This window comes from Mus musculus, chromosome 15 (assembly GCF_000001635.26).
Source record: "Mus musculus strain C57BL/6J chromosome 15, GRCm38.p6 C57BL/6J".
In the NCBI taxonomy this organism is placed as follows: domain Eukaryota; kingdom Metazoa; phylum Chordata; class Mammalia; order Rodentia; family Muridae; genus Mus; species Mus musculus.
The window spans coordinates 5,576,714-5,600,625 of NC_000081.6; the positions used below are offsets into that span (position 1 = coordinate 5,576,714).

The 23,912-nt window shown below is 37.5% G+C and overlaps 1 long non-coding RNA gene and 1 pseudogene across 1 annotated transcript in view; both read left to right on the forward strand.

The window, feature by feature from the left end:
- 5430437J10Rik (RIKEN cDNA 5430437J10 gene) overlaps nucleotides 1–18,270 on the forward strand; it is a 98,666-nt gene extending 80,396 nt beyond the window's left edge. Inside the window, exons 3-5 of the long non-coding RNA NR_045274.2 lie at nucleotides 3,916–4,555; nucleotides 10,973–11,058; nucleotides 17,970–18,270. This is a non-coding gene — a long non-coding RNA (RIKEN cDNA 5430437J10 gene). The remainder of the gene's footprint in view (nucleotides 1–3,915; nucleotides 4,556–10,972; nucleotides 11,059–17,969) is intronic.
- On the forward strand, nucleotides 3,515–4,135 carry Gm20957 (predicted gene, 20957; annotated as a pseudogene).
- Nucleotides 18,271–23,912: the final 5,642 nt, after the last annotated feature.

Consider the following 23,912-nt stretch of genomic DNA (forward strand, 5'->3'; position numbering starts at 1 on the left):
CTTTTGTAGTTCTTTCATTTGAAGGAAAGAGAAAGAACATAAAGTTGTGTGGGTAGGGAGGTGGGGAGGATTGAGAGGAGTTTTAGGGAAGAGAAAGCATTATTGAAATATGTCATGTGAGAAAAAAATTACAATTACATCATTTCCCCTTTCCTTTTCTCCCTCCAATTTCTCCCATGTATCCCCTCTTCTGCTTGCTCTGAAATTTGTGACCTCTTTTTCTTTAATTGTTGAGACATATTTTTATTTATATATTCATAAAAGAAAAAGACACTCTGCTGAGTCTGTGTAATGATACTTCTATGTATATGACTTCAGGGATGGCTTTAGTGGCTAGCCAATTCTCAGTCATATGTTGCTCCTAACTCCAAATCTTCAGATATGTCTATAACCTGGGATTATAGTAAGGTTAACCAGGAAGGTAAAATCGAATGAAGGTGAATGGAAAAGAGTGTATGCGAGAACACCAGGGTACAAACAATATGGAAGTGAAATGGAGAAGATAGGAGAAGGCTTAAATAAGTAAGGAGAGGGGTCACTATAGGAGACAGAGGAAAAGGATAAAACAAAAGTAAGAATGTCTACGTAGGAGTCATCATTATCCTTTGGAAATGTTAACAGATATTTTATTGATTCTGTAAGAATTTCATATACTGTATTTTTATCATGTTAAAATTTCTTCAAGTGCTTGCATTTCCACCATTTCCTGAAAGGTGACCATGCAAAAATGATTATGGAACACCTAAACTCATTTTATCAATTCTTGTTTTATATAAGCTGTGTATCTGTGATCTCATGTCTTCAAAGAATCAAAAGATACATTTTGTCAAACTCTAGCAGTCCAGTAGGAGAAATTAGTATTGTTTTGTCAGCTTATTTCAGTCAAATGACAAAAATCTTAAATAGATTTATTGGAAAAAATTTTAGTGTCATTTGTCTCAGTAGATTTTGTAACAAGCCAAACTAATTAACTGGTTAGAGTTTTTAGTTTTTTTTTTTTTTTTTAACATGTTCTAGAGTCTCCTTTGGTAGGGGTAATAAGATGCCATGTGTAGTTTAAGAAGCAGGCATTTATTTTTTTACAGTTCTGGGTACTAGTATATCCAAATGGGTGCTAGAAGGTTTGGTTTTGAATGAAGGTCCACTTGCTGGCTTGCAAATCACCATCATCTCTTTCACATTGGATTTGCTCAGATGACCTTTTGCTCAGAGAGGGAAATAGAAGGGAAGAGGGATGGGGGCGGGGGAGAGCAGGGTGTTTATATGCAGGTTCCTCTTGTAAGGACACTAACTAATCTTCTATAATGGCCCATACTCACAGCCTCATGTAAGCCTCATTATTTCTCAGAGTACTCATGTCCAACATGCTTTGGTTGAGAGTTGAGGTTTCAACCAGCCTACGAATGGATGGGATGACAGACACTCAGTCTAGAATGGTAGATTCTGTGGTCCAGTTTCACAGTTTGCTTCAGAATCAAGGTTCATGCAATCTCAGCAAGAATCTTGGTCACCAAGACTTACAAGAAAATAAGGTTGGAAAACTCAGACTCAAGTGACTCAAGCAGATTTTCCACTGAAGTTTTCCTCAGAGCCTTGAATGTGCACATAATTCTAAATTACCCATGGGAAGATTTAATAAACATGTAAGACATTTTTCATGCCATGCTTAATAATGTTTCCCACTTGCATATTTCACAGAAAACAATGTAGAAAATATTCATATTGACCCGTGAAAATTTTGTGTACATATGTAAACACATTTTATATATTAGAATTTATTATATGCATATTATGATCACCTAGAAAATTATTTTTACATTTATGTGTGTTATATTTCATGTCTGTCATTAACATAGAAATAGCATAATATTATGAGCAAGAAAGCTACTGAGATTGTTTTTGAGTCAATGTTGAGCAAATATGGAGCAATAGAATATCAGATGGAAGAAGTTTTTATGAAATATAGAATTATATACTTTCTAGACATTTTAAGCTTCTGTCAAGCTAAATTTTAAATGGAATTTTTCTCTCTTGCTGAAATATTTATATATATATGAAGGATGTATATCTTCAACAAAGTGTGGATGGTTCATGCTCATTGTTTGAATTTTATTCACAGATGTCTCATTATCACAGTAGAGGAATCAGGCTACATGTACACAATGAAGTGGTTTCTTGAGATCTCTTAGCTAACTGTGACTACAAACAGAGCTAGAATACAGCTTCCTATCTCTTACATTAGTGTTGCCCTGCTGCCGTGGTGTGTCACCTTTTTTAGTCCTCCCAATTCTTCTTTTTAAATGAGAAATTCACATTCATCAGAGACACATGGCTTTAAAAATTGCATTAAGAGCTAGCAAGATGATTCAGAGGTGAAGATGCCAAGCCTGAGGGCCAGAGTTCAAACACCAGAACCTACGTGCTTTAAGAAGAAAAAGACTCCTCCGACCTGTTTCCTGACCTCCACATGAGTGTCCTGGATGTAGATAGAAACACACACACACACACACACACACACACACACACCACAGTCACACATACATGTACACATGCACCCATGGATAAAAATAATGAATAAATAAATACATGGGAGAGGGATAAGGAACTTTCAGAAAGGAAACTAGGAAAGGGGATCACATTTGAAATGTAAATGAAGAAAATATATAATAAAAATTAACATTAAAAATACATGAATAACCAAGTTAACATAAAATATTTTAAAAGTAAAATACATAAATAAAAGTGCATTAGATGTGCCCTTCAAATGGATGACATTATTAACACTTATCACAGGGAATAGCCTTCTTCTCACTGGCTCTTAATCCTAGGGAAGTTCATGACTCGCGGCTAAAAAATAAAATAATTTTCATTAGCAAAGCATTGTTCATTGAGAAACAACACACCTGAAATGTTTATTTTTCAATTTAAAAATTAAAGAGAAACCTTAAGTGATTTGAGAGCAGTTATCCACAACAGAGGGATAAAGAATCCAGGCCCTGGCCCTTGGGGCATAGGCTTCTAACACATTAGCCAGTATGGAGATGACTCAGGGTGGTGAGTCAGACCCCTTTCCAAGGATTCTAATGAGGATATCAGGACCATGGAGGAAAGCAGCCGTTGTTTAGAGCATCCATTTCTCATCTAGGTGCTCAAGTGCATGAGGATATTGTACGTATTGTTCTCCAGTGGAAAGAATGCCTTTGTCCTTATCAAGGGTTGATGAGTTATCCTGACAAAATTACAGAGGAGTCACACGTACAATTCTGTGACATTGCTGTCCCTTGCTCTTCCTGCTTGGAGAGATTATATGAGCTCAGAAATCTAATTGCCCTTCGGTGATGAGGCAAGATGAGAGCAAGCTGAGAGCATGGAGATTTCTTTCTATAAACTGGGTCTGACAGTGCCTGCTGAAGGATGGTGCCTACCCGAGAGCCATGGAGGTTTCACCATTGTCATGTTGAAGAAATTTCCCATGGCTTTGGCTCTCTGAATAAAGATGGAGGAGTGCCTTTCCAGCTTTTTGACCACTATATTCATCTAATCTGGGAAACTTGTCCCGATGCGATATGCTGAATTTAACTGTTGTAGCTAGCGGGTTCCTTTCAGTGGGAATTAAAGCTGCAAATTGAGAAGGAACAAGTCCGTTTTGTGTGGGTGAAGTGTACACAACGTGGAAACAGTTACCAGGCACTTGGGTTTGGTGTGTGCTGACGCGGGGGCCCAGATTACAGAGTATTGGTGCACGGAGCTGGAAAATGTGGGCGATACTTTCTTGTTTGCTAAGAAGCTGGTTGCATAGCTAACTGGTACAGAGAGGAGCTTTGGGGGATGCAAACCAGTCAGGTGGTATTTGTCCATTTTGAGTTTACTTTTCTTGTGGTTGGAATGAGGGATGACTGTGTTTATTTCAATCAGATCCATCTGGGGCTGACTTTGGCTGGAAGGCCACAGCAATGGGAAAGAATGATGGGAATGAGAAAACTTGCCCTGCAAAGATAAAGTGGAGCTGGGAACTTGAAAATGCCTCTCCTGCAGCCATCTTAACCCTGAAGAAAGCCTTGAAGGACAAATGGCAGAGGATAGCATGGAAGTTGGAATCTGCAATGAAGGTGAATTTAGGAGGCCTCCTCTGACCGATTTTGAGAATGTCACAGCATAATAAAGTAGCTGAACAACTCTACTTACAGATAATGTACATACTTACACACGTTTACTAGGTTTCATTTTTGCAGGCTTTTTCATACTTGTTTTCACAAGATCTAATGGTCTTCTGTTTAAATAATATAATATATAATCATCATCATCATTATCATCATCATCCAATCTCTAAGTGTTTTTTTTTATTTATTTATTTATTTTATTTATTTATTTATTTATTTATTTATTTATTTATTTATTTATTTATTTATTTATTTATTGTGTATGTCTGTGTACCGTGTCCATGCCTGATGTCATGGAGGTGAGAAGATCTTCCAGCACTTTGGTGGGTATAAAACCCAGATCCTCTGCAAGGGTTGGAAGTGCGCCTATTGCTGAGCCAACTCGTCAGCTTTGAGTAAGAAACGTTTAAACTTGTCATTTCTCACTTTTTAAAAATCACTTTTGATTTCTTGGAATTACATTGCAAAGCAGAATGACAAAAATCAGCCTAGTTTTCATATATTTTATATTTATTGCTAGCTAATGGCTATCCTATGTCCACATAAAGCAAACTGTTGCTTTCAATGCCTTTAGAACAGAGAGAATCACAGGTATTGATGAATTCATGAGACAAGGAAGGATCTTAGGTATTGTAGAGGTTTAATAAGAATGGCCCTGTAGGCTCCTATATTTGGATGATTAATTACGAGCAAGTGGCACTCCTTGAGAATGATGTGGAAGTGTGGCTTTCTTGGACATTGTATGACAGTGGAGGTGGTCTTTAAGGGTAAACAATTCCAAACCAGGCCCAGTGTCTCATTCCTTTTCCTCTTCCCTGTGGATATAGATGTAGAACTCTAAGCTATTTGTCCAGCAACATGTCTTTCTGCACATTGCCCTGCTTTCCACCACAATAACGAGGGACTAAACTTCTGAAACTGCAAGCAGGCCCTGATTAAATTCTTTCTTTTATAAGAGCTGTCTTTGATCATGGTCTCTTTCAAAGCAATAGAACACTGACTAAGACAGATATTAAGTACCTTTCGATGTAGATCTGGGAGAGTCTAGAGTACACTCTATGAGCACCACATACTATAACAAGGAAGTGTTAGACAAAATTAGTCTCCCTTAGGAGATATGCAAGTTAATAAAGTGTGGTTTGCTGATAAAATGAAAAATAAAAAAAAAAAACAACAAAAAATACTCCTCTCATTAGTAAATAGCTAAGGAATCCTTCCTTCCAAATCTGGTTATCTGACACTCACCAGTAAATATCAAGTTTTGACTAACAGGAATGTATCTGATATGGTATATATCATTCTATGTTAGCATATACTAATTAAGTATATTTTTAGGTTTATTGTACTAGTTTGCATTAACTGTCAGCTTGACCAAATGTACACTCGCTTGAGGAGGAGTCTCAGTTGAATAATTATCTTCCTCAGGTCGGTCTATGTGCATGTTTGTAAAGACTTGTCTTGATTGTCTACTACTGTGCGAGGGTCCAGTCCACTGTGGGCGGAACTGTTCACTGAGCAGGTGGTTCTGGATTGTAGAAGAAAGCTAGGTAAATATGACTCTATGAGCAAGCCGGCAAGCAAGCAGCCTTCCTCCATGCTTCCTACCTACATGTTTCTGTCCCAACTTCTTTCAATGATTGATTGTGACCAGGAAGCATAATGAAAATGAATGTTCTTCCATGAGTTGTTTTTTTATCAGAACATGTTTTATTACAGCAACAGAAACCAAACTAGAACACTTAGATTAAATTAGTTAAATACTGCTGTTCTCCTATTAAAGTCTCTGTTGTGTCTTGTCTTGCTTTCTATTTCATCAGTGATTTATTTTCAGTCAACAGACTCATTTTTCAACCTTTATATCCTGGGTTCACTATTCAATTTAGTGATCTTATGAAATCCTGATATAATTTTGTACCTAAAGTTGTGCTTATCATACACTAATATTCATAACCTCATTGCTTAAATATTATAGGTAAGTAGATATGGTTTCCATTTATTTATGTATTTATTTTCAACAATATTTTGGGCAAAAAATGTATTTATATATGTGGTGAAGTATAATGAACAATCAAATATGCAAAATCCTGTTTTCACCATTTTTAAATGTCGGTACATAGTATTAAATTTATTTTTGTTAAGTACACATAACTCTAACAATTTTATAGTTTGAAGCAGCAATATTTTGCCTCATAAATACCTGACACATGAAAGATTTAAGGCATGTATATGCAGCCCATTGCAATAGCTGTTAGAGTTTGAGCAATAATGCCTTTGAGGTGATCTATTAACAGCAAGGCATGAAATTATTGAACTGATGGCTACAATAAATGACAGCACCAACAATTAGAAATTCATTTCCTTTTATTTTGATGCATATGATTTAAAAATCAAGGTGCTCTTGTTAGGAGTATATATCTCAGTATATTGATTTATATTTTGATTAGGCTACATGTATATACTCTGGAAATGATTAGGATACATTGATTTAAGCCCAATCTGCCTAAAACTCTGAAAGTGAAATTTAATAGCTTAAATGGATCATGCTAGAACAACTGTATACCATCATATTGCACAAGTGAATATTACAGAACATTCTCACCAATGCTAATGCCACATTCTCTATTCCTCATGAGTACAGATTCATATTCAATCAGAATAGTCATTGTTACTCAAAGTAGAAAACGTGGAGAGATGAGACAGACATATAAACAGACTTAGCGAAAGGGACTAGAAGATAGCTCAGTTGAGAAAGCACTTGCCATGTAAGCGTGGACATTTAATCCTCAGCAACACAGAATGAGAACTGGTGTAATGGTGAATCCTTATAACCCAAAGGTCAATGCTGCTCTAGGTTCAATGAGAGACTTTGTCTCAAAATAGAAGGTGAATAGCAAGTGAAGGAGACCCCTGATGTTGACTCTGGCCTTAGAACCTTCATGCACATAGATGGACAGAGGACATGCATGATGTTTGGATAAAGTCAGAAGTCAGGGGATAAGCTACAGTTAAAAGAAAGCAGAGAATCATACAAGGAAATGTACAAGAACACTTATGAAACTGAGAAAAAGATGCAAAGATTTGATGCTGAGAAAGATGGAGGAAAAGGGACATGAGTGACATGTCACTGTAGGGGAGCTGATGAGCCTGGCAACAAAGATAATCAACTTTGTCTTGTGAGATGGTCCAATACTGATCAGCTGTTATGAGGCTAAGCATGTTTACAGACTCAATGTTCTGCATAAAGGTGGGGGTTCCATGGCCTGGTTCTAATGAGGATCCTGCTCTAGGGTGATTGACTTATCCTTAGGTTCCATTGCACTTCTATATAAATGGTATACAATTTGCTATCCCCAATACTCTGTGATATAACTAAACTGAGCTTTAACTTCCTTACAACCAGAGGATGCAAAAGGAACTAGATTCCTTAAGACGTGAGCACACTTCCTGGTGTGCATGTTTATATGCTTTGGGTAGGGGAAGGGCTGTTCTTACCTTGGGTAGTCTCACATTTTTGAAAACTTACATAAATAAAAGAGCTGTGTTTCAACTAGAGCTTTTGTTTATCCGAATGCCTCTACCACATTATAAACTGCAGCATTTCATTTAAACCATTGATTTGTATTTGCCGTGCAGAAAATAAACTATTCAGTTTACTTCTGTCAATTCTAATAATAACCCTAATGCTATGCTTGCCAAAACCTCTATTAAAGACATATGCCTTGACTCACAGATTCCTATAATAGGGGAAAACAACTATTCCCAGCAGCTGGAGGTTAAATGTTGCTTTTGAAGAGAAAGAGGAGAAATATCCCACCCAAATATTTATATAGCTTGGGATATCTAAGAGACCCTCAGTAGCTGGCAGGACTCTGTTAATCCAGTTGAAGGTCTGGCCCCAACTGCAGACCTGCATCTAGCTGGTGAAATAACAAAAGGCACATGTCCTGGTCACGATGGTGTGGGGTTATTGACAAGCTGCTTCTTCACTCCTATATCAACTTTCAGTTATGTAAAGCTGAGAAAGATGAGTGTTTTAGGGGCTTTATCTACTGGGTTCTACTTCCTGGACTGAGAGCTTCTGGGAGACACAAGATACCCTCCCAACTCTTGCACCTTGACTACAGAAGACTCAAACATAAATTCTGAACTGAGTTGTTTCCCCTTTATAGCCTCTCTGAATTTTCACTCTGTTTTCAGAGTGTGAAATGGGAGAATAATCTGATGGTGCCTTGGTGCTGTTTTAACCACAGAGGCAAATTCCAGACCTATTCCCTCTCATCCAGAGATTAATTAATTAATCAAAGCCACAAGTCCCAATAAAAATGCAAGCTAGCTCAAAACCAAGACCTTTTTCCCCCTAACACTACTTAACAGATGGCATTGCACATATACTCATATCAATGACAAATAGCACGAAAATAGCAAACAAATATTGACTGAGCATTCATGATCTTCATCCCCTATTGCATGCAGGCTATTGACGTAGGTTGTCCAGTGAAACTGAAAGTTTTCATGAATGGCTGTGCATCCCCATTGCTTACATTCTTTCTGGAATTTGAATATACAAAGACATAAATTCTTGAAAGAGTAGGAAATGAAATAGTCTGTGCAAGTCTTGTCTAACAACTCTAAATTTTGAATCAGTGCATGTGTGTGTGTGTGTGTGTGTGTGTGTGTGTGTGTGTGAGTGTGTGTGTGTATACATGTTATAAAGAAGTGCTGAAACCTGCAATGGAATTTAGATGCAGCAATTTTAAGGTTTTAGGTACAAGCAACCATGATGGTTCTTGTTTTGCCATATTCACTATTATAAAAACCACTCTGCAGCGAACGTCACAGCACAATATGGCTTTCACTATGTATCTAATTAATAACTATGTGATTCTGATAGCTTATCTGGAGATAAGCTATGTGTGTTCTTGTGAGACCAGGCTGACGTACTGTGGTTGTTTGAGAGCATGTTCACTCAGAAAGGAGTAACCTTTAGAGATGAATTTTTCAGAACTATTATTTATCCTCCTGAATGGAAAAGTCACCACCACTACAAGTAAAATGTGCAGTTTTGGACCTTCCACTGAATCTGGAAATGTCAGAGCAAATGGAGAACAGTTAGGAAAGGAAGTACAGTACCCTCAATGGGGTATGATGCAGATGCAGCAGGCTGTTCCTGGTTGTGATTCATAAGAAATGCACTCAAAGCCATTTGATGCTGTGCAGTTAATTCCTTGATTGAAAAAAGGGCACCTCAGTGTTGATCTAGGACTCTCAATGTTTAGTGAAAAATCCAACCATTTTCTTCCATCATCAAAATCCTTTTCATTATAATCCCTTTTTGGAACAACTAAAAACCAAAACGCTCTCCTCTGGCATTACAATGAAGGAAAGAACATTAAATACTTGGTAAGGATGTTTTGAAATCAAAGAAGATCATTTCTTCTACAGAACTTGGTAAATAGTTTCTCTTCTTAATGATGATGCTGTCTCTCAGACATCTTCAAACCAAGCAACTATGACAGATTTGTTTTGAATTAACACATTAATTGGAGTGAATAAAATATCTCTTCTATGATGTTAACCTTGTCCAGCACTTCCCTAATTCTTGTATGACCACTGTAAAAAATGGACCCAATTATAACTCTTTTGATAGGATAATTTTCTCTATTTTAGCCTTTTAAAAACTCTCTTCTATGTCCAGCCATTCCCATCCACTCTTCTCACCATTTTGATGATGCTGAAAACCTATCACAGATGCCCACATGTTCACATCTTGAGTCTAAGAACTCCAAAAGAAGAGGAGGAGGAAAGAGGAAAAAGAAGAAGAAGAAGAAGAAGAAGAAGAAGAAGAAGAAGAAGAAGAAGAAGAAGAAGAAGAAGAAGAAGAAGAAGAAAGTGGAGGAGGAGGAAGAGAAGGAGAAGGAAGAGAAAGAAAGAGAAGAAAGAAAGAAAGAAAGAAAGAAAGAAAGAAGGAGAAGGAGAGGAAGAAGAAGAAGGTTAATACTCATAGCGTACTTATATGTTAGACACAGGATTAACTGGTGCATATGCGTAATCCCCTTTGATCAACTAGTTGTGAGTCAACCTCTTGAATGATTGTATTTCAGGGATCCTTTATGAATTGTAGCATGGAGGATAGGTGGTCTTGTCATCATCCCAGGAGAAGGAAAGTAAGTTCAATGCTATCACAGATATCCTTAGAGTTGTACAGATAGCAAAACTTGTCTGCCAGTTAGATTCTAAAAGCAGTGTTTTCTCATAGCACATTTCCAAAAAGATCTGTTTCTTTTCAGCAACTAAATATTTTTCCAATAATATTTAATCAAGAATCATGGGGCATGAGACTGAAGCCTATAGATTAAGGATAAAATTATTTGTAAAACAACATTGTCCTTTGGTGTTTTTAGAGCTTGCTTATTCAGAGAGGGGAGACTCTCATTTGTCAAATAATTATGAAAATACAAAATAAAATCAATCTGGAATAAGTAGTAAGAGGGGTAATTTTAATATTCTGTGAGAGAATCTAATAAGTAGTTGAATCTTTGTGCAGAGGGGACAAGGATGCTATAAGATAAATTTTGCCCAAAAGAAAAAGCTAATTAATTTGAGAATAAAACATGAATTACAATTAACTGGACAAAGGATAGTTTCTGGGCTAAGACACCCAACATCCTCATTGACTCTGAGTTGTATAGGGGCTACCGTATCATGTAGAATACTGCTGGTTTTGTTTCACAAATTGGTAAAAGATTCCAACATAGACTGGTCTAGCAAGTGCAAAATTGTGCTTTAAATATTTTTCTCGCCCTTCTGGTCAGCGTTACCACCAGGTTACCTTGGATGTGGAGTCGGTGGACACCCCCAAGATCCCTAGAGGACTCTCCACATGATCTTAGGACCTCTGGTGAGTAGAACACAACTTCTGTTCCAATCTAATCGCATGGTAGCTGAGACAGCATTAGGGAAGAAGAAAACTGGCCTGACCAGGGTCACAAGTCCCTTCCAGTTGGCTCCAGCACCTGGTCACCTTGTGCGCAGAGTTGGCGGATGCCCCCATGGTCCCTAGATGACTCTCCACACAATCTTAGGACCGCTGACCAGACAGCTTTACTGTCCTCAAAGGACACACCATTTCCAGGCACTGTAACACACCCAGGATCTTTGACAACAGGGTCCCAGGATAAAAGGAGCTTGGTCACACCAGTATTTCAGGGTCACAGAGGAACTTCACTGCCAAGAACTCTGACACACTCAGAATCTCAGGATCACAGGATCCCACAATCAAAGGATCACAGAGAAAGCTGGACTCTGAGGAGTCCTGAATCAACTGGGATTATAGGAAGGACAAGCTCCAATCAGTTATATTGAGGGCAGCAAAAACGTGAGATAATCAGATGGCAGGAGGCAAGTGTAAGAACAAAAGCAACAGAAACCAAGGTAACTTGCCATCATCAAAACAAAACTCTCCTACCATAACAAGTCCTGGATACACCATCACACCAGAAAAGCAAGACATGGATCTAAATTCACTTCTTATGATGATGATGGAGGACTTTAAGAAGGAGATACAGGAAAACACAGGTAAACAGCTAGAAGTCTTTAAAGAGGAAACATAAAAATGCCTTAGAGAGTTACAGGAAAACAATACCAAACAGGAGATGTAATTGAACAAAATCATCCAGGATGTAAAAATGGAAGGGGAAACAATAAAGAAAACCCAAAGGGAGATAACTCTGGAAATAGAAACCCTAGGAAAGAAATCAGGAACCATAGATGCGAGCATCAGCAACAGAATACAAGAGATGGAAGAGAGAATCTCAGGTGCAGAAGATTCCATAGGGAACATGGACAACAATAAAAGAAAATGCAAGATGAAAAAAGATCCTAAGTCAAAACATCCAGGAAATCCAGGACACAATGAGAAGACCAAACCTACGGATAATAGGAGTAGATGAGAATAAAGATTTAAAATGTAAAGGGCCAGCAAATATCTTCAACAAAATTATAGAAGAAAACTTTCCATACCTAAAGAAAGAGTTGCCCATGAACATACAAGAAGCCTACAGAACTCCAAATAGACTGAATGAGAAAAGAAATTCCTGCTGACACATAATAATCAGAACAACAAATGCACTAAAAAAAGACAAAATATTAAAAGCAGCAAGGCAAAAAGGTCAAGTAAAATATAAAGGCAGATGTATCAGAATTACTCCAGACTTCTTACCAGAGACCATGAAAGTCAGAAGATCCTGGACAGATGTTATACAGACACTAAGAGAACACAAATGCCAGCCCAGGCTATTATACCCAGGGAAACTCTCAATTACCATATATGGAGAAACCAAAGTATTCCATGACAAAACCAAATTCACACAATATCTTTCCACGAATCCAGTACTTCAAAAGATAATAACAGAAAAAAACAAAACAAAACAATACAATACAAGGATGGAAACTATGCCCTAGAAAAAGCAAGAAAGTAATCCTTCAACAAACCTAAAGGAAGACAGCCACAAGAACAGAATCCCTTAACAACAAAAATATAGGAAGCAACAATTACTTTTCCTTAATGTCTCTTAATATCAATGGGCTCAATTTCCCAATAAAAAGACATAGACTATCAGACTGGCTACACAAACAGGACCCAACATTTTGCTGTGTACAGAAAACCAATCTCAGGGAAAAAGACAGACACTACCTCAGAATGAATGGCTGGAAAACAATTTTTCAAGCAAACTGTCTGAAGAAACAAGCTGGAGTAGCCATTCTAATATCGAATAAAATCGACTTCCAATGCAAACATATCAAAAAAGACAAGGAGAGGCACTTCATACTCATCAAAGGTAAAATCTTCCAAGAGGAACTCTCAATTCTGAATATCTATGCTCCAAATGCAAGGCCAGCCACATTCATTAAAGAAACTTTAGTAAAGCTCAAAGCACACATTGCACCTCACACAATAATAGTGGGAGACTTCAACACCCCACTTTCACCAATGGACCGATTGTGGAAACAGAAATTAAACAGACACACATTGAAACTAGCAGAAGTAATGAAACAAATGGATTTAACAGATATCTATACAACATTTTATCCTAAAACAAAAGGATATACCTTCTTCTCAGCAACTCATGGTACCTTCTCCAAAACTGACCATATAATTGGTCATGAAACAGGACTCAACAGATACAAAAATATTGAAATTGTCTCATGCATCCTATCAGATCACCATGGACTAAGGGTGATCTTCAATAACAACATATATAATACAAAGCCAACATTCATGTGGAAACTGATCAATACTCTCTTCAATGATACCTTGGTCAAGGAAGGATTAAAAAAAGAAATTAAAGACTTTATAGAGTTTAATGAAATGAAGCCACAACATACCCAAACTTATGGGACACAGTGAAAACATTTCTAAGAGGAAAACTCAGCTCCGAGTGCCTCCAAAAAGAAACTAGAAAGAGTACACACTAGCAGCTTGACAACATACCTAAAAACTCTAGAACAAAAGGAAGCAAATTCACCCAAGAGGAGAAGACAGCAGGAAATAATCAAACTCAGGGGCAAAATCAACCTAGTGGAAACAAGAACTATTCAAAGAATCAACCAAATGAGGAGCTGGTTCTTTGAGAAAATCAACATGATAGATAAACCCTTAGCCAAATTCACTAGAGGGCAGAGGAAATGCATCCTAATTAACAAAATTAGAAATGAAAAGGGAGACATAACAATAGATCCTGAAGAAATTCAAAACACCATCAGATCCTTCTACAAAAGGCTATACTCAACAAAACTGGAGAACCTGGGTGAAATGGACAAATTTCTAGACAGATACTAGGTATCAAAGTTAAATCATGATCAGATTAATGACCCAAACAGTCCTATATCCCCTAAAGAAATAGAAGCAGTCATTAATAGTCTCCCAACCAAAAAAAGCCCAGGACCAGATGGGTTTAGTGCAGAGTTCTATCAGACCTTCAAAGAAGATCTAATTCTAGTTCTTCTCAAACTATTCCACAAAATAGAAACAGAAGGTACTCTACCCAATTCATTCTATGAAGCCTTAATTTCTCTGATACCCAAATCACAGAAAGACCCAACAAATATAGAGAACTTCAGACCAATTTCCCTTATGAATATCTATGCAGAAATACTCAATGAAATTCTCACTAACCGAATCCAAGAACACATCAAAACAATCATCCATCCTGACCAAGTAGGTTTCATTCCAAGGATGCAGGGATGGTTTAATATACGCAAATCCATCAACATAATCCACTATATAAACAAACACAAAGACAAAAACCACATGATCATCTCATTAGATGCTGAGAAAGCATTTGACAAAATCCAATAGCCATTCATGATAAAAGTCTTGGAAAGATCAGGAATTCAAGGCCCATACCTAAACATGATAAAAGCAATCTACAGCAAACCAGTAGCCAACATCACAGTAAATGGTGAGAAGCTTAAAGCAATCCTACTAAAATCAGGGACTAGACAAGGCTGCCCCCTTTCTCCCTACCTGTTCAATATAGTACTTAAAGTCCTAGCCAGAGCAATTCGACAACAAAAGGAGAACAAGGGGATACAAATTGGAAAGGAAGAAATCTAAATATCACTTTTTGCAGATGATATGATAGTATATATTAGTGACCCTAAAAATTCCACCAGAGAACTCCTAAACCTGATAAATAGCTTCAGTGAAGTAGCTGTATATAAAATTAACTCAAACAAGTCAATGGCCTTTCTCTACACAAAGGATAAGCAGGCTGAGAAAGAAATTAGGGAAACAACACCCTTCACAATAGTCAGAAGTAATAAAAAATACCTTGGTATCTAGCTAAGGAAGTGAAAGATCTGTATGATAAGAACTTCAAGTCTCTGAAGAAAGAAATCAAAGAAGATCTCAGAAGATAAAAAGATCTCCCATTCTCATGGGTTGGCAGGATCAATATAGTAAAAATGGCTATCTTGCCAAAAGCCATCTACAGATTCAACACAAGCCTCATAAAAATTCCAACTCAATTTTTCAACGATGTAGAAAGGGCAATTTGCAAATTCATCTAGAATAAAAAAACAAAACAAAAAAAAAAACCTAGGATAGCAAAAACTCTTCTCAAGGATAAAAGAACCTCTGGTGAAATCACCATGCGTGACCTAAAGCTGTACTACAGAGCAATTGTGATTAAAAACTGCACGGTACTGGTATAGCGACAGTCAAGTAGACCAATGGAATAGAATTGAAGACCCAGAAATGAACCCACACACCTATGGTCATTTGATCTTTGACAAGGGAGCTAAAATCATCCAGTGGAAAAAAGACAGCATTTTCAACAAGTGGTGCGGGCACAACTGCTGGTTACCATGTAGAAGAATGTGAATTGATTCATTCTCATCTCCTTTTACTGAGGTCAAATCTAAGTGGATTAAGGAATTCCATGTAAAACCAGAGACACTGAAACTTATAGAGGAGAAAGTGGGCAATAGCCTCAAAGATATGGGCACAGGGAACAAATTCCTGAATAGAACAACAATGGATTGTGGTGTAGGATCAAAAATCGACAAATGGGACCTCATAAAATTGCAAAGCTTCTGTAAGGCAAAAGACACCGTCAGTAAGACAAAAAGGCCACCAACAGATTGGGAAAGGATCTTTACCAATCCTAAATCAGATAAGGGACTAATATCCAATATATATAAAGAACTCAAGAAGGTAGACTCCAGAAAATGAAATAACCCCATTAAAAAATGGGGCTCAGAGCTAAACAAAGAATTCTCACCTGAGGAATACCTAATGGTTGAGAAGCACCTGAAAAAATGTTCAGCATCCTTAATCATCAGGGAAATGCAAATCAAAACAACCCTGAGATTCCACCTCACACCACTCAGAATGGCTAAGATCAAAAATTCAGGCGACAGCAGATGCTGGTGAGAATGTGGAAAAAGAGGAACACTCCTCCATTTTTGGTGGGATTGCAAGCTTGTACAACCACTCTGGAAATCAGTCTGGCGGTTCCTTTGAAAATTGGACATAGTACTACCGAAGGATCCAGCAATACCTCTCCTGGGCATATATCCAGAAGATGTTCCAACTGGTAAGAAGGACACATGCTCCACTATGTTCATAGCAGCCTTATTTATAATAGCCAGAAGCTGGAGAGAACCCAGATGTCCCTCAACAGAAGAATGAATACAGAAAATGTGGTACATTTACACAATGGAGTACTACTCAGCTATTAAAAACAATGAATTTATGAAATTCGTAGGCAAATGGAAGGGCCTGGAAGGTATCATCCTGAGTGAGGTAACACATTCACGAAAGAACTCACTTGATATGTACTCACTGATGAGTGGATATTAGCCCAGAAACAGAATACCCAAGATACAAGTTGCAAAACACATGAAACTCAAGAAGAACGAAGACCAAAGTGTGGTCACTTTGCCCCTTCTTAGAATGGGGAACAAAATAGTCATGGAAGGAGTTACAGAGACAATGTTTGGAACTGAGATGAAAGGATGGACCATCTAGAGACTGCTGTATTCGGGCATCCATCCCACAATCAGCCTCCAAACTCAGATACCACTGCATATGCCAGCAATATTTTTCTGAAAGGACCCTGATGTAGCTGTCTCTTGTGAGACTATGCGAGTGCCTGGCAAACACAGAAGTGGATGCTCACAGTCAGCTATTGGATGGATCACAGGGCCCCCAATGGAGGAGCTAGAGAAAGTACCCAAGGAGCTAAAGGGGTCTGCAACCCTATAGGTGGCACAACAATATGAACTAACCAGTACCCTCAGAGCTCGTGTGTCTAGCTGCATACGTAGCAGAAGATGGCCCAGTCGGCCATCATTGGGAAGAGAGGCCCATTGGTCTTGCAAACTTTATATGCCCCAATATGAGGAACACCAGGGCCAAAAATTGGGAGTGGGTGGGTAGGGGAGTGGGGTGGGGGAGGGTATGGGGGACTTTCGGGATAGCATTTGGAATGTACATGAAGAAAATACCTAATTAAAAAAAATGTAGCAAAAAAAAAAAGAAAATATCAAATAAAAATAAAAAGAGAAAAAATATTTTTCTCATTTCTTAGTAACTCTGAAAAGCTATTGCAGGCTACATCACTGTAGTGAGAAAAAAGACAAGTTATTCTTTGAAAAATCTCATTTGGTTTGTTATTGGAAAACTAGAGAAGAGGAAGAAAAAATGGTTTCATTGAAGTCAGAGAAAGATATTTCAGAGCAACATACAGATAGGTTGCTAACACTATATAGGATTTTGTAACTGGATGCAGAATTTGTAAAAAAAAATCTGGACAGAGTAAAGGATTATGGACATGCAAAGACTGAGATGAACGTAAAGTATAACTTGAAGTCAGTGATATGAGTCTGATGTGTTTCTGGCAGTGCTACACATGTCTCATTGAGCAACTTCACTGCAGCCTTGGTTCTCAGCAATGACATGAGTGCTTCAAACTGCAGAGACCATGCCACCCAGTGCCACTGAATGCTACCTAAAAACCCTGAGCTCAAATTCAAGACTATTGAATGCTATGTATGAACTACAGTGATTTTACTGTGCAAATGCTTCTGTGCTGATAGAAACATAATGGTTTGTTTATGGTAACTTGAATGTGAAAGACCTCTGAGCAATACAGGTCGAATGGGAGTTACTACTGAATATGTGCATCTCTATCTTGTGAGAAAATATGCAGAGTCTGTCCACATTTTTTTTGGAAGAGTTAAATTTTAAGTGTCTAAGAATTTGGACATCAATCCTAATTTCTATTTCTTTATATTATTTCTTAGAAGGATTTATATATGATAACTGGATCTGCCTGGAATACCAGAAGAGGAGAAGTAACTGACTAAGGAAACCCATTTTCACTAATTATCTAACCTACTGTCTGAAGATAAGAAAAGGAAGGGAAAGGATTGCATGTTAACTGGGGCCCTTATCTCCTCCTATCCTCAGCTATGTCAGTCAGACTCAAGTGTGACTTGCACCATGTGTGTTTCTTGTTTTCTAACCTGTAGAAGATGGGTTATGGGTTATTGATAATCATGTAAGACATTTCCTGCAATAAAACTTCACTTGTTCTTTCTTCCCATCTCTGTCTCTATGTCTGTTTCTTTCTCGAGTTCTGCCTCTTTTCTACATATATATATTCTTTACATATACAAATATATATGTACATATCTTATTTGTTCCTTACATATATGTATATTTGAGTGTATGTGTGTATTTGTGTATGTGTTTGATATATGTATGATGCACACACACATATGTACACAATTTGTTCCTTTCTCTAGAAAATTCTGTAATACCAATTGAAATAACATAAACAGATTATAAAATTCAAGTTCTGAAGCCTAATGTTTAAAACTGATTTCATTTTCATAAACGTCTTGCTTTGAAACCTATAACATTTTTTTTAAATCCTCTTTCATTAATTCTATGCTTTTATAGATGAGGAAAGAAAACTTGACTTTTCTAGGTTTTTAATTAGAGGCATGCCAGTAAAACTTATAACAATTCTTAATGTGGTACCATAGCCATTTTCCACACCAAGCTAGAATGTTTTTTTCTCAAACATTAGCAGTTGCACTTCCAGCCTCTGACTCAAAATGAGTCAATTTCTTTATTAAATGCTTCCAGCTGTAAGGCTAAGAAAGTACTTTCATAAATGATATGATCAACATTTTTATGACCACGAGCTTTGTAACTATATAATTGGACTGTGAATATAGTCACAATAGACCAGATAATTGTTCACTTGTAGCCAGTATACAACAGCTGAACAGTATCACTATGTCTCTTGGAAGCCTATGACATCAAGCTACTACATAAATGTCATAAGCTTTATTTGGCTTATGAGGGTTATTTCTGACTAATTGATCAAGATTTGTATCATTTCACAATTTAGATTTAGGAGTCTTTTGTTTTATCATTACTGTGATGAATGGTAGTGCCATGTCTATCTGTGGTACATTCAGTAATGAACTTTTGGAGAAATATCTGATATTAGCAGCGTAATTCCGTTCAGTTTTGCTCAAAGATACAATAAGAACACAGAAATAAAACAATAAAATACTTTTGTTAGATGACTGATAATTGTTGCTAGAGCAAGAGGCTTCATGGAAAAGTCAATGTGATAAGTAAGATAGGGACTGCAATGATATAATTCTGTCATGTAAATGTCATGGCCAGAGTTGTCAGTGAACCCATAGTGTGACAACCTGACCAATTCTCAAAAGGTTACCATGCTCCATATTTAAGGGACATTAAGTTACAGTGGATGCTGATATACAAAATAGATTCCCCTTTAGTATGGAGCTTACTGAAATCCTATAATCTATATGAAATGCTATATGTCTTAGGGCTTCCTTTCATTGCAGATTGGTAGCTATCTTATTTATTAAATTGAAATTTAATCTTTTTCAATATTCAATGACAGGCACATTATAGATTCTAACAATCATGGTTCACATTAAGAAAAACTCAATAGCCAATTTTAATTGTAGAGTAATTTCCCTGTGTCATAAGTCAACTTTTCCTTTTTCTCATTTCTACTGCTCCTCGTACCCTTCCTCAAGGATCAGTCAGAAGTCTATTTACTATCTAGAGCAGAGTCTGATTTTTACCTGGTATATAAATATTTATCTCTTGCCTAGTAACTGAAATGTATTTTCCAATAAATCATCTATTTTCATATTGGGCTGTACCACATGTAGGAAAGTGTTTTAGTAATATCACCCGTGGGTTAGAGAGATGGCTTAGCAGTTAAGAACTTGCTGTTCTTACAGGGGATGGGGTTTGGTTCTCAGCACCCACATGGTTGGCTTATAACCGTAACTCTAGTTCCAGAGGACCTGGTGCCCTCTTCTGTCCTCTGCAGGCAAAAGGTACTTATGACATATACTTACATCTAGGCAAATCACTTATAAAGAGAAAAAAATAAGAGTAATATATAAATCATAAAAAACATCAAACTGTTTTACAGAAGAATGCAAAGTAATACTCATTTTCTATAACTGATTACTATTGAATAACATCCAGACTATATTTCTCTGTGAGATATGAGCCAGCCTTCAGACTTTACCCAGCAAACTCCTATTGTTACTAACATATCATTTCTATGCAATCTTGCTGAGATCACCTGGCCAGCCTGGCATCTACCTCTGTGTTTTGAAGAAGAGTCAGAATTCTAAAGAGTTGATTTCATATAAACCGAAGTATGGGCTGGGTCCTGCAGAATATCTGACTCATCTATTCCACTTATTCAGAAGCTTGTGAGTGCCCTGAAGCACAGACAATTTCTTATCCAGCATTTGCAATGTCTGTGCTTATCTATATCTGGAAAAAATAGATAACTGCTTTAATTTGAGATCTTTCTGACAACCTCTGAGTCAAGGACTTGAGAAAACAAGTTTGGCCTGGGTAGGAAAGAGACGTGTAGAAATGCAAAGGCAAAAAGTGAAGAAGAGTGAGCATAAAACAATGTGTGTTGCATGAAACTCAAGAAGAACAAAGACCAAAGTGTGGACACCTTGCCCCATCTTAGAATAGGGAACAAAATACCCATGGAAGGAGTTATAGAGACAAAGTTTGGAGCTGAGATGAAAGGATGGACCATCTAGAGATTGCCATATCCGGGGATCCATCCCATAATCAGCTTCCAAACGCTGACACCATTGCATACACTAGCAAGATTTTGCTGAAAGGACCCAGATATAGCTGTCTCTTGTGAGGCTATGCTGGGGCCTAGCAAACACAGAAGTGGATGCTCACAGTCAGTTATTGGATGGATCACAGGGCCCCCAATGGAGGAGCTAGAGAAAGTACTCAAGGAGCTAAAGGGATCTGCAACCCTATAGGTGGAACAACATTATGAACTAACCAGTACCCTGGAGCTCTTGTCTCTAGCTGCATATGTATCAAAAGATGGCCTAGTCGGCCATCACTGGAAAGAGAGGCCCATTGGACATGCAAACTTTATATGCCCCAGTACAGGGGAAAGCCAGGGCCAAAAAGAGGGAGAGGGTGGGTAGGGAAGTGGGGGTGGGGGATTTTGGGGATAGCATGGGAAATGTAAATGAGGAAAATACCTAATAAAAAATTAAAAAAAAAAAAAAAAGAAAATGGCTGTTGTGTGGAGGTGCGGAGGTGGAGCCTAATCCTATGAGAAATCTTTGGGAAATACAATAACCTCAGTGCTTTTCTACCTGCCATCACAAGGAGACAGGATTTTTTAATTCTTATTACAATTTGGGGACTTCCTTAGGATTGGATGCCCAAGAACTATATCTGTTTTGGCAAGAGAAAGGGGGCCTTTTGAACTCTTAAGATAGTCCTTAAAGACAGAGGCAGGAATTGGCAGCTGGAAATTGGGTTGGTCTACATTGATGAGGTGAGTAAGTGTTCATGAATAGAATGAGCCCTTAGTAACATCTGCTATGATGCTTAATAAAATCCCCCTAATTCATCTAATAGCTCTTAGTGATTCTCACTCATTAAAACAACATCTTCTATGAAGGAATATTCAGAAAGATGAATCAACTCCATGTTTGAACTTGGCCACCAGATTAGAAAGTGATGGCTATTCAGCTATCTGATGAAGAGAGCCAACTAATACAGACTGGGTCTTCCACTTCCTGGAAGTTGCAGCTCCTAAGTTTCATATCTATCATGATATAGTAATAAAAACACTTCATTGTTAGGAGACCAACACTAAACAGAGTCAAAACTCATAAGAGAAGGACTAGAGAGTTGGAAGGACAAAGAAAACAGGCACTATGTCTATGTCTTTTATTAAAGCCTGGGAGGATGGAAGGATAAATGCTTGTCACACTCTTGAGTGTTTGAACAGTTGGTGGTGCTATTTGGGAAAGCATAGTGTGTAACTGGAGGTGGGCCTTCAGAGTTTAAAGACTCATGCTCTTTCCAGTTCTCTGTCTTATACTTTTGTTTGAAGGGATGAGCTTTCAGCCTGCTCCATCCACTATGTCCACTGCCATGATTTCTCTACCACAATGAACTCTAAACCTTTGGATTCATAAGCCTAAGTAAACTCTGTTTTCTAAAAGTTGCCTGGGTCATGGTGTTTTATCACAGCAACAGAAAAGTAATGAATGTATCCAATTACACCAAACATGGGGATGGAAAAGGTTGAAAAGGCTTGCTGGCAGATGAAGATGATCTAAATAGTTGTGAAAGCGAGCACTTCCTTCAGCTTACTTGCAGTTTGATATTATGGAAGTCACATGGTGCTGCAATTAGTTCCACTAGTCATATTCTATCTGTCATTGCCACTTGGACACTCTGGTTAGTGAAACTGGACCAAGGTATCCAAACTTGGCAGTGAGGTGCAACCTTGTTATCTACAAATGTATTGGGATACATTGATGGCTATCCTGAGATGCTGTGGCTTGTAGCCTCAGGTTGGAAAAACTAGATTCTGGATGGAGAACTAAAATTTTATACGTCCTAAGTTTTCAGTTTCTTTGCCTATTTATTATTTATAGTAAATGGGCATATTTATTTTGGCTATAGTGAGCTGACCTTTTCTGAAGAAGCTGTACAATTTGAAAGGCACTAACTAGAACACTGTGGTTGCAGAGAGATATGGTGTTCTAAGACAAGGGTTGACATTAATTGGAATATTTTTGGCATTTCAGTATGTACCTACCTTTTCTGTATCTGGCCTAATGTCCTTGTGGCTATAAAGTATTGCTAGGCAGGTGTTTAATCACCAACAATCCTTAAGCCAAGAATGCTGCAAGAGAACATTTCAACTCTACAGCAATGCTTTCCTGACACTCTGTAGACGATGTTGCTATAATTGGAAAATATATTGATTTATGACTTCCTTGTGTTTTGTGGCTATAAATGTTGACGTCATCTCTTCCTTGGTGGAACATATCCCTTAGGATAACTTGAATCTTGTTCCTGTGCTGTGATCACTCATGTATGGTTTAGAGTCAGCTATTTTCTTCTTTTAAAGCAGTCTTATTATTCATACCAAGAGTGCTTTTGCTGACAGAATGCTATAGTTTTAAGAAAGGCTATAGGTGATGAAGGCACAGAAGTGCCCAAAGCTAACAAAATACTTTGGCAGGTCAATTGATATGGAATTAGATTCCCCTGTTAAGTTCCTTGCCTTCTGTAGGTAGGCATAAAGTTTTGATGACTGGAGCTAAGAAGGTAGGGGAATCAAACCCGATTTGCCAGAGAGGTTTTGGCATATGATATTTAGGAAATAGTAGAAGATGAAATCAAATTATTTATAAAGAAAAAATTCAATCGACGAAAAGTAAGAAATTTTAGTAAATCTTGAGGTTGGAATTTACCAAAAGCAACAGCTTATGCGAATTTACATCTTCATAACCAGTGATGTAAAATATACTGTTTATAATCTCACTCTGAGAGGGGTTGAAACTGGTACAGAAAGAGAATGCTTGTCTTGCATGTTGAATGTCTTCAGTTCAATCCCCAGCAAAATGCAACATACATACACACATACATGCATACACACATACATACACACACACATACATACATACATACACACACACATACATACACACATACATACACACACATACATACATACACACACATACATACATACATACATACACACATAAATACACACATACATACATACATACATACATACACACATACATACATACACACATGCATACATACATACATACACACACATAATACACACACACATATACACACAC